The following is an 11,845-nucleotide window of genomic DNA, read 5'->3' as shown; positions in this document are numbered from 1 at the left end:
TTTTTCCCAAATGCCAAAAAAAAAGTCTAGGGTCGCGCGAAAAAACTAGGGTCGGTCGGGTTACCGTAAACAGACCTATTTTTTTTTTGGCCTTAAATGAAATCCAACGAGGGAAACAAGAAAAATACACAAATGAAAAGAAAAAAAACCCATGGGAATCGGTTTGTTCTTGTATGATAGATACGAAAAGAGACAAAGAGAGATAGCTAAAAAATAAAAATTAAAAAAAAGCCAGTGAGACTGACAGTGGTACAAAGAGACACTGAGAGAAAGAAAGAAAGAAAGAATGAAAGAAAAAGAGAGACCGAGAATGTCAGGCAGAAAAAGGGAGATTGACGCACAGACAAACATGGAAAGAGACTGACAGACAGACAGACAGACACAGAGAGAGGCAGACACAAGGAGATAGACAGACAGACGGACGGATAAAACGCAGACAGACAGAGAGGGAAGAGAGAGGGAGAGAGACAGACATACACACACACACAAAAACAAGAAAACTAACAGAAAAAAACTTGAAACTTTTAACAAAAAACAAAGTGATTGTGAAACACCTGTGCCTTACCTGTCAGCATGCGAGAGATGGACATGAGGAGAAGGACGGAGAGAGCGAAGTGCTGATGGGGAAGAACCGTTAGGGGCCACATCTGAACACTGGGTCACAATCACCTCATTGAAATCTACACTCTGTCCAAAGGTCCGGCCGGTCAAGCAGCAGCAACTGGACACAGCTAACTGGACAGCAGCTAACAGGACAGCAGCTAACTGGACAAGCAGCGAACTGGACACCAACTAGCTAACTTGACAGTAGCCGGACAACAACTCACGCGAAATCTCAGACACCCCTTGTACTGACACTGTTTTCTGGTACCTGGACAGTTCACGGTGATTATGCCAGTATTGTTTGTTCACCTTTTGCCATATGCTGCAGAAAACGGTCAGTTCTATTGTAGATGTTATCGGAAGCTTTTGGAAGGTAAGAGTGGGTATGAGCCTTGAATAGTTAGGAGTTCAACCGTAGATGTTTGAGTTTTGAGTTTTAATCTTAATTTTCACGACAAATCTGTGAGTTTTGACAATAAATTTGTGAATCTTGACTAGAAGACTTTTCATCGGCTCATTGTTTCAATATTGAATGTTTTCTTGGCTCTTAGCTTTTGGTAGTGAAAGAATACCGCTATTTTTGCCCGGAACTTGTTATGTTTACCACAAAAGCGATCGTCTTGTCGTTTTACGCGAAGTATCCTCGGATTATGCCTTTGTTCTTTCTTTGCTTGTTGTTTGCACTTTGAAGAGAAACAGCAAAAAATAGTATACTTCGCCAGAACAACTTCAACGAGGACAGCTACAATACTGGCCCAATAATGAGGTCAATCACAATCTTCCGTGTCGCTTTGACTGCAGGAAATCAAGTTGATATTGAGTTTTTTCCCAATTCAGAAACACCAAGAATTTGCAAAAGTAGACTTTCGTATGTGTGGTTAGGTCTCAGCGGTTAGGCACAACTTTGGGTATAACAAGGCATTTGAAGCAGTAGCAAGAACCCGCATCACTTTGCAAGCAGAACACTTTGAAGATCGGAGATAGTGTTCTTAACAAGTCAAACTTGAAGATCGGAAGTTGTGGACGGAAGAAAAAGTTTTGTTTCCAGGAATCACTTCGACTTTCACTATTTTCAGATGTCCTCCAAACTGCCGTAGAAGTTGAAAAGTTTGCCGTTGGGCACGAAATTCTGTCTTCAGGTCTCTTTGCAGACTTATTAAGCTTGAGAGTGTCACAGGCGTCACCAGTTTGTGAGTTGGGTGAGAAAGCTAAGCATTTATATACAGCCAGTTTCCTACCTTGCACACTCCCAAATCGTGAGTCCAATTAATCTCATTACAACGCACGCTGGAAAAAAAATCCTCTTGAGTTTCAAGTTTGTTTTCTCTCCTTTTGTGTTCGTGTGAACTTTTTTTCGTTCGTGTGTCAGTTTGAGCCCCCCTATAGTACGTGGCGATAGTGATGAGAGCAGACCGCAAGCACGGTACCCTCCCTCCTCCCACCCACGATTTCCTCGTGCAGTCCACACTGTGTGCTGTCGCGGCATTGTCACGACGCCACTCTCACGCTCTCTCTTTCTCTCTCGCTCTTTGTCACTCTCACCCACTGTCTTGCCACCGCCACTGCTGTCGCCTCCGCTGTTGTGGTTGTGGTTGTCTTCGCCTCAGTGAGCCAGTCATTTCACCACCGCGATCTCTGCGACTACCGCGCAGCGACTGAGTGTAGGCTGTTCTTGAGACATGAAGTCATGTTGAGTTTAATGTTGTTCTTCATCATCCCTTTCTTTTCTTTTCTTCTTTTTGTTTTTGTTTGTTTGTTTGTTTGTTTGTTTGTTTGATTTTTCTTTTGTTTTTTGTTGGTGTTTTTTTCTGGTCTCTTTTGTTTGTTGGTCTCTCTTTTCCCCCGAAAGCGGCGTATGGCTGCCTAAATGGCGGGGTAAAAACGGTATGACCACCCGTAAAAAATCCACTTTTGCAAAAAAACACGAGTGTACGTGGGAGATTCAGCTCATGAACGCAGAAGAAGGAGAAGAAGTCTCCCTTTTTTGTTTGAGGGTGATGAAATATTGCGTGCTGAAACAGTTCGCCGCGTAATGTGTCGGATGTTCTTTCTCCCTTTTCTGTCTTGTACGGTGTGAGAGCCACTGGATAAATGGGTTGGGCTCTTTGAGTGTTTCCATTTTTACATTTAGTCAAGTTTTGACTAAATGTTTTAACGTAGAGGGGGAATCGAGACGAGGGTCGTGGTGTGTGTGTGTGTGTGTGTGTGTGTGTGTGTGTGTGTGTGTGTGTGTGTGTGTGTGTGTGTGTGTGTGTGTGTGTATGTGTGTCTGTGTGTGTGTGTGTGTGTGTGTGTGTGTGTGTGTGTGTAGAGCGATTTAGACCAAACTACTGGACCGATCTTTATGAAATTTGACATGGGAGTTCCTGGGAATGAAATCCCCGGACTTTTTTTTCTTCTTTTCGATAAATGTCTTTGCTGACGTCATATCCGGCTTTTTGTAAAAGTTGAGGCGGCACTGTCACACCCTCATTTTTCAATCAAATTGATTGAAATTTTGGCCAAGCAATCTTCCACAAAGGCCGGACTTCGGTATTGCATTTCACCTTGGTGGCTTAAAAATTAATTAATGACTTTGGTCATTAAAAATCTGAAAATTGTAATAAAAAAAAATTATTTTTAAAACGATCCAAATTTACGTTTATCTTATTCTTCATCATTTTCTGATTCCAAAAACATATAAATATGTTATATTTGGATTAAAAACAAGCTCTGAAAATTAAAAATACAAAAATTATTATTAAAATAAAATTTCCGAAATCGATTTAAAAACAATTTCATCTTATTCCTTGTGGGTTCCTGATTCCAAAAACATATAGATGTGATATGTTTGGATTAAAAACACGCTCAGAAAGTTAACAAGAGGCGAAGCCTTCAAGGCTCACGTAAGAAATCGACAAACAGTAACACAAACTCAATCACTCCGTCACACACAGTACACACACACACAGTACACACACACACAGTACACACACACACACACACACACACACACACACACACACACACACACACACACACACAGAGAAAGAGCATAGGTGAAACTGTGCAAGAAAGCGAGACACTAGATCTAGATCTGTCTGTCTGCATGCAGCCTACTTACATGGACACGACTGCCAACTAGTCTCGGCCCGCTCAAAATAACAATCACCGAGACTTTCAGTAATTCCATCGCGTGACGTCTAACCCTCGTACGTCATAATGTGACGTCAATGTAATATGACGTCTTCAAATGTTAAAGTTTCTACCACAGACATACATACATACGCACGCACGCACGCACGCACGCACGCACAGACAGACAAAAGTTAGCATCGCATAGGCTACACTTACGTGAGCCAAAAAGAATAGAGATAAAGAAAAGCGTGCTATCCTTCTCAGCGCAACTACTACCCCGCTCTTTTTGTCAATTTCACTGCCTTTGCATCGAGCGGTGGACTGACGATGCTACGAGTATAGGCCTACGCTCTTGCTGTAAAAATGCAGTGAGTTCAGTTTCATTCTGTTAGTTCGACAGCTTGACTAAATGTTGTAATTTCGCCTTACGCGACTTGTTTTATTCTTGCTAAAGGTAATAGAATTAGAAGCAACTTCACAGTTATGCTGTCTGTCGTTGACAGGGATCGTTGTTGCCAAAACGGCCGGTCGCACAGCGTGCCACTTAGTAATTCTTTTCTGTACGGAAATATTGTGTTGTAACTTTGATCGTTCAATGTTCGAAGAGCACATGCTATTATAAACTTCGCATTCAAGATGTTGTTTCTTCGAAGCTCACGCGGAAAACCTGTGTATGCGATAGTTCCGTACATGAAAGACGTTCCGGAAAAAAATCAGTCATTGATTCATTTCTTAATTAAATTACTGCCTCAAATTAAAATTGCAATATCAGACACTATTAAAGACATTCCGGGTAAACTCAGTCATTTTCAACACTTGACTGGCCACTGACTGCTTCTGGAATGTGTTGCGGCGTGATAACAATAGCACATTATTGTTCGCGTGGGAACGACTCGTGACACTATCCTGTCCAGTTTTTTTTTTTACACCAGATAAATCACCCTTCATGCCAACAAAAAACATGCAAGCAAACATTCTTTGACCCGGTGAGGGCAATGTGATTGCATTTCAGGTTCAAATTTTGGACATTGGTTGATTCATTTCCTAATTAAATTACTGTCTCAAATTAAAATTGCAATATCAGACACAAACGTCATTGCATTGCTTGTTAGCTGTTGTTGGGTGTCTTTTTATATTTAGTCAAGTTTTGACTAAATATTTTAACATCGAGGGGGAATCGAGACGAGGGTCGTGGTGTATGTGTGTCTGTCTGTCTGTGCGTGTGTGTGTGTGTGTGTGTGTGTGTGTGTGTGTGTGTGTGTGTGTAGAGCGATTCAGACTAAACTACTGGACCGATCTTTATGAAATTTGACATGAGAGTTCCTGGGTATGAAATCCCCGAACGTTTTTTTCATTTTTTTGATAAATGTCTTTGATGACGTCATATCCGGCTTTTCGTGAAAGTTGAGGCGGCACTGTCACGCCCTCATTTTTCAACCAAATTGATTCAAATTTTGGTCAAGTAATCTTCGACGAAGCCCGGACTTCGGTATTGCATTTCAGCTTGGTGGCTTAAAAATTGATTAATGACTTTGGTCATTAAAAATCGGAAAATTGTAAAAAAAAATAAAAATTTATAAAACGATCCAAATTTACGTTTATCTTATTCTCCATCATTTGCTGATTCCAAAAACATATAAATATGTTATATTTGGATTAAAAACAAGCTCTGAAAATTAAATATATAAAAATTATTATCAAAATTAAATTGTCCAAATCAATTTAAAAACACTTTCATCTTATTCCTTGTCGGTTCCTGATTCTAAAAACATATAGATATGATATGTTTGGATTAAAAACACGCTCAGAAAGTTAAAACAAAGAGAGGTACAGAAAAGCGTGCTATCCTTCTTAGCGCAACTACTACCCCGCTCTTCTTGTCAATTTCACTGCCTTTGCCATGAGCGGTGGCCAGACGATGCTACGAGTAAAATGGCATTGCGTTCAGTTTCATTCTGTGAGTTCGACAGCTACTTGACTAAATATTGTATTTTCGCCTTACGCGACTTGTTTTTATCATAACCTGAAGACAAAAAATATATAGATATCATGGACCTGTGTTCTTGTAAGTCCATGTAAATATGCTATTCTTGCTTTCTTTTGTCAAGACCAGTCTGTTCTGTATCGGTCTAAGGGTTTCGGCCAACCCAAGACTGCTCAATTTCGTTTCGTTAGGGAGACAAATTGACTTAATGTTTTGATATCGCCTTACGTTTTGTTTTGTTTGTGATCGAATAGGATATCTGGGGGGAAAAAGTTTAAACGCAAGTGTCTGCGTGTGTGTGTGTGTGTATGTGTGTGTGTGTGTGTGTCTGTGTGTCTGTGTGTCTGTGTGAGCGAGTGCATGCGTGCGTGCGTCAGTGAGTGTGTCTGTTGGTAAAAAATCGTGGGAAAGAGACGGTCCGGCAATGCCAGCGGTCAACCACAGGGCGGAAATGGAGACGCACGCTCATCACGTGACCGCAGAACCGGGTAGAATGGACCGTCCTTCATCGTAATCAATGAAACGCATCACAGATCCACGCATTTACTTCAGTAGGGGAAGGGCCCCTAATATGGACCACTTTTTTGGCTTCATTATGATAACTAGAATGTTTATTTGCGAAGATGGTTGATTTTGCGCTTAGTAGTTGTCATCTCTTTAGTTAAGCATTAGGTCTAATTAGAGCGAATAAGCCTTGATAGACATTGAGAAAATATTAAATGAAGAAAAATCCCAACTGGTTCATACCAGGTACCTGGGCACCTAATATGGACCAGTGAAGGCCCCATCACAAATCATCGTACAAATCCCACGATACAACTCAGCGTGTGAGTAAGATTAATTCAAGTATTCGTCAATTTTGTTTTTATTTCGGTTCGATGAAAACATAATTGGTAGCACAGCAAGAAACTAAAGAAACGTTTAAAAAAATGAAATAATGAAATGATCAACTTTCACGTAAATGTTTGAAAGCTTGAGGGCTAGTTATTGGTTATTTTCCTCAGGCTTCTTGGTGCATGACTGAAATGAGTCTATATCTTTTATTTTCTTCTGTTTGTCGTAGGTGGTCCATATTAGGGGACACACACATACTTTGGAATTTTGCTGTGTTTTTTTGTGTGTGTGGCGCTTTAAGACGGGGCCAACACTGTTAAAATGTAACAAATACAGTCCAAATTGTCATATAGCAAATTGTGCGCGTTGACATTTGTGTCTCTTGTCAGAAACTATTCGATTTTTAAGTGTCAAATTTAGAGTGAACGCTGCCAGAATTTACAAAAATAAACAGAAAAAGTCTAACGGTTTTGTGGTGTGCGCGTCCGTTTTGACATACGCAAATTATCCAGAGAGGTGAAATGTATCGAATGATATTGTTTTGAACGCTCTACCGCCGTTAGTTTGTCAGAACAGGAGGTGGTCTATATGAGAAGCCGGTCCATAATCGGTGCCCTGCCACTAATTAGCAAATAAGACGTCAGGCAAAAGTTGTAATAATAGATCTTGTTGCCTGTGTCTTTAAATTAAGAATTTACTGAGTCGAATCCCATCGGACAATAATAATTTTAAACAAGAGGCGAAGCCATCAAGGCTCACGTAAGAAATCGACAAACAGTAACACAAACTCAATCACTCCGTCACACATACACACACACACACACACACACACACACACACACACACACACACACACACACACACAAACACACACACACACACACACAGAAAGAGCATAGGTGAAACTGTGCAAGAAAGCGAGACACTAGATCTAGATCTGTCTGTCTGCATGTAGCCTACTTACAGGGACACGACTGCCAACTAGTCTCGGCTCGCTCAAAATAATAATGACCGAGACTTTCAGTACTTCCTTCGCGTGACGTCTAACCCTCTTACGTCATAATGTGACGTCAATGTAATGTGACGTCTTCAAATGTTAGAGTTTCTACCACAGACATACATACGCACGCACGCACGCACATACGCACGTACGCACAGACAGACAAAGTTACGATCGCATAGGCTACACTTACGTGAGCCAAAAATCAAGACCGAAAAAACAATATGTGAGGAGGTGTTAAGGATGCATCTGATTTGAAGAAAGGAATGTTGACAAGCAAGGTGGTGCATGAAAGTACCGTAACATTATAAACAAGGAATGTTGACAAGCAAGGTGGTTCATAAAAGTACCGTTACATTATAAACAAGCGATGTTTACAAGCAAGGTAGTTCATGAAAGTACCGTTACATTATAAACAAGGAATGCTTACAAGCAAGGTGGTTCATGAAAGTACCGTTACATTATAAACAAGCGATGTTTACAAGCAAGGTAGTTCATGAAAGTACCGTTACATTATAAACAAGGAATGCTTACAAGCAAGGTGGTTCATGAAAGTACCGTAACATTATAAACAAGGAATGTTGACAAGCAAGGTGCATGAAAGTACCGTAACATTATAAACAAGGAATGTTTACAAGAAAGGTGCATGAAAGTACCGTAACATTATAAACAAGGAATGTTTACAAGCAAGGTGGTGCATGAAAGTACCGTAACATTATAAACAAGGAATGTTTACAAGAAAGGTGCATGAAAGTACCGTAACATTATAAACAAGGAATGTTTACAAGAAAGGTGCATGAAAGTACCGTAACATTATAAACAAGGAATGTTGACAAGCAAGGTGGTTCATGAAAGTACCGTAACATTATAAACAAGGAATGTTTACAAGCAAGGTGGTTCATGAAAGTACCGTAACATTATAAACAAGGAATGTTTACAAGCAAGGTGGTGCATGAAAGTACCGTAACATTATAAACAAGGAATGTTTACAAGCAAGGTGGTGCATGAAAGTACCGTAACATTATAAACAAGGAATGTTTACAAGCAAGGTGGTGCATGAAAGTACCGTAACATTATAAACAAGGAATGTTTATAAGCAAGGAGGTGCATGAAAGTACCGTAACATTATAAACAAGGAATGTTTACAAGCAAGGTGGTGCATGAAAGTACCGTAACATTATAAACAAGGACTGTTTACAAGAAAAGTGCATGAAAGTACCGTTACATTATAAACAAGGAATGTTTACAAGCAAGGTGGTTCATGAAAGTACCGTAACATTATAAACAAGGAATGTTTACAAGCAAGGTGGTTCATGAAAGTACCGTAACATTATAAACAAGGAATGTTTACAAGCAAGGTGGTTCATGAAAGTACCGTTACATTATAAACAAGAAATGTTGACAAGCAAGGTGGTTCATGAAAGTACAGTTACATTATAAACAAGGAATGTTGACAAGCAAGGTGGTTCATGAAAGTACAGTTACATTATAAACAAGAAATGTTTACAAGCAAGGTGGTTCATGAAAGTACCGTAACATTATAAACAAGGAATGTTTACAAGCAAGGTGCTTCATAAGCAAGGTGGTTCATGAAAGTACCGTTACATTATAAACAAGGAATGTTTACAAGCAAGGTGGTTCATGAAAGTACCGTAACATTATAAACAAGGAATGTTGACAAGCAAGGTGGTTCATGAAAGTACCGTAACATTATAAACAAGGAATGTTTACAAGCAAGGTGGTTCATGAAAGTACCGTTACATTATAAACAAGGAATGTTTACAAGCAAGGTGGTTCATGAAAGTACCGTTACATTATAAACAAGGAATGTTGACAAGCAAGGTGGTTCATGAAAGTACAGTTACATTATAGACAAGGAATGTTTACAAGAAAGGTGCATGAAAGTACCGTAACATTATAAACAAGGAATGTTTACAAGCAAGGTGGTTCATGAAAGTATCGTAACATTATAGACAAGGAATGTTTACAAGAAAGGTGCATGAAAGTACCGTAACATTATAAACAAGGAATGTTTACAAGCAAGGTGGTTCATGAAAGTACCGTTACATTATAAACAAGAAATGTTGACAAGCAAGGTGGTTCATGAAAGTACAGTTACATTATAAACAAGGAATGTTGACAAGCAAGGTGGTTCATGAAAGTACCGTAACATTATAAACAAGGAATGTTTACAAGCAAGGTGGTTCATGAAAGTACCGTTACATTATAAACAAGGAATGTTTACAAGAAAGGTGCATGAAAGTACCGTAACATTATAAACAAGGAATGTTTACAAGAAAGGTGCATGAAAGTACCGTTACATTATAAACAAGCGATGTTTACAAGCAAGGTAGTTCATGAAAGTACCGTTACATTATAAACAAGGAATGCTTACAAGCAAGGTGCATGAAAGTACCGTAACATTATAAACAAGGAATGTTTACAAGAAAGGTGCATGAAAGTACCGTAACATTATAAACAAGGAATGTTTACAAGCAAGGTGGTTCATGAAAGTACCGTAACATTATAAACAAGGAATGTTTACAAGCAAGGTGCATGAAAGTACCGTAACATTATAAACAAGGAATGTTGACAAGCAAGGAGGTTCATGAAAGTACCGTAACATTATAAACAAGGAATGTTGACAAGCAAGGTGGTTCATGAAAGTACCGTAACATTATAAATAAGAAATGTTGACAAGCAAGGTGGTTCATGAAAGTACCGTAACATTATAAACAAGGAATGTTAACAAGCAAGGTAGTTCATGAAAGTACCGTTACATTATAAACAAGCGATGTTTACAAGCAAGGTAGTTCATGAAAGTACCGTTACATTATAAACAAGGAATGCTTACAAGCAAGGTGGTTCATGAAAGTACCGTTACATTATAAACAAGGAATGTTGACAAGCAAGGTGGTTCATGAAAGTACCGTAACATTATAAATAAGAAATGTTGACAAGCAAGGAGGTTCATGAAAGTACCGTTAAATTATAAACAAGGAATGTTTACAAGCAAGGTGGTTCATGACAGTACCGTTAAATTATAAACAAGGAATGTTTACAAGCAAGGTGGTTCATGAAAGTACCGTAACATTATAAACAAGGAATGTTTACAAGCAAGGTGCATGAAAGTACCGTAACATTTCAAAAAGCGTATAGGCTTTAGAGTGAGGCTTCCGAGATGGGGGGGGGGGGAGGAATTGATGGTGGGAGGAAGGGGGAATGTAGAGGACGATCGAAGAATATTAAAGATAACATGCTGAAGAGAATTGACTATAAATTGATAACACACACAAAAACTTGCCAGACGCTACATACACTTTACTGTCTCATGCATGCAACTGGCTGTTGTTGTGATAACCCATAAGAAACACAAGTAATCCGAATCAACTTTCATTATTAGGCCTACGTACAACCGTAACTAGAATATGCATGAAAATTTATAAATAAAATAAATTGTCTTTCAAACGAATAACAGCTGTACGATTTTTATTCAACCCATCTAACTTATATTTGAAAATGATTTACATACGATCAGATTTTTCCTCAGTGATAAACCGGTATACAAAATCAATTATCGTTCGTGTCCGTTTTATGTACTCCGTCACCTCGACCCCCCCCCCCCCCCCCCCACACACACACACACACACACACCCCCCTCCCTCTCCCCAACTCTCACTCGCCGCTGTTTTTGCTTGATTTTTCAATTTGATTGGTGGAATAAGCACTAAGACTACGAATGAAATCGAATACGCATGAAATGTCAACAGAAAACATCGCCAGACAGTTATCTTTGAACCAGCTGAAACCAATCGTCTTAATTATAGACAATTGTTGTTAGCGGGGCGCAACTCTTCCACAAAGCTAGTAAATCCTGACAGAGTTATTTCCGGGAAACGTCTATTGGGCAAATACGCGTAAAATAAGCTAAAGGGGTTCCAAGGACACTGAAAAGCATTGTTTCCGCTGTCAACATTTGTTATTTCGTTTTTATTTCTGGTAATCTTTACAGAAATTCGTGCAACATTGACTTCAATAGGAAATGTCAAAGCCCAAAGGCCATTATCTCGCGTATGTGATTCCTTTCCTTTTCTTTCCTGACTCTCGTGGAGATGTAATCTCAATGATATGTGGGTGCGTAGTTCTAATGGGGCGCGTGCGATTGCGTGGGTCGTGCCTACGTTGTTTTTTTTTTTATTTTTTTTTTTACATTTTCATTACTTTATTGTCCCATCGCTGGGAAATTCGGGTCGCTTCCTCCCAGTGGAAAGCTAGCAGCAACGGAGTCGCGCTACCCAGGTGTCTGC

Source organism: Littorina saxatilis, linkage group LG3 (genome assembly GCF_037325665.1).
Source record: "Littorina saxatilis isolate snail1 linkage group LG3, US_GU_Lsax_2.0, whole genome shotgun sequence".
Lineage (NCBI taxonomy): Eukaryota > Metazoa > Mollusca > Gastropoda > Littorinimorpha > Littorinidae > Littorina > Littorina saxatilis.
Note: the sequence above shows the minus strand (reverse complement) of the source record.